Here is a 650-nt window from a genome sequence, read left to right as displayed (position 1 = left end):
TGCATAACACGCCAATGGCCCCTGCCCAAGGAGCAGTGCGACGTCATTGACGCCTTTTCCGTGCAAAGCACGAAGCAGGGATGGTACGTGAGAGCAAGTCTCCCCATTCGACACCCACGCTTTGTGCTCGAAAGCCGAACGGCAAGTGGCGTATCATTCATGCTTACAATAAGCTCCACACTGCCACAATTTCGGCATAGACGCCGATTCCTAGAGAGGATGTTCTTCAGAACAACATGGTGGGATGTACGAAGTACAGTGCACTTGACTTGGTAGATGGGTATTACCAATTGCTCATGAGGGCGAGTGTTATTCCGCTGACAGCGGTGAGCACTCCGAGCGGCATGCTCTAGGAGTGGCTGGTGGTACCCTAAGGGTTGTCAAATGCACCAGCAACATCTAATCACCTTATAACGCAGGTGTTCAGGCCCCACAGGTCGTATGCACAGACATACTTTGACGACATTTTAGTTCATAGTCGTGCGGAGCACGGGAGGACGGATTAGTTGAACCACATCGTCCATTTGAGTGCGGTGCTTGTGTGCATGCGCACGAACAAACTGTACGCCAATGCAGACAAGTGCATCTTTGGCGCAGAGATTCCCTTTTTAGGGTGCTTCGTTGGGAAGCGTGGCCTTCAAGCGGATCCT

Source organism: Plasmopara halstedii (assembly GCF_900000015.1).
Source record: "Plasmopara halstedii genome assembly, contig: Scaffold_3060, whole genome shotgun sequence".
Lineage (NCBI taxonomy): Eukaryota > Oomycota > Peronosporomycetes > Peronosporales > Peronosporaceae > Plasmopara > Plasmopara halstedii.
This window is presented reverse-complemented; position numbering follows the sequence as displayed.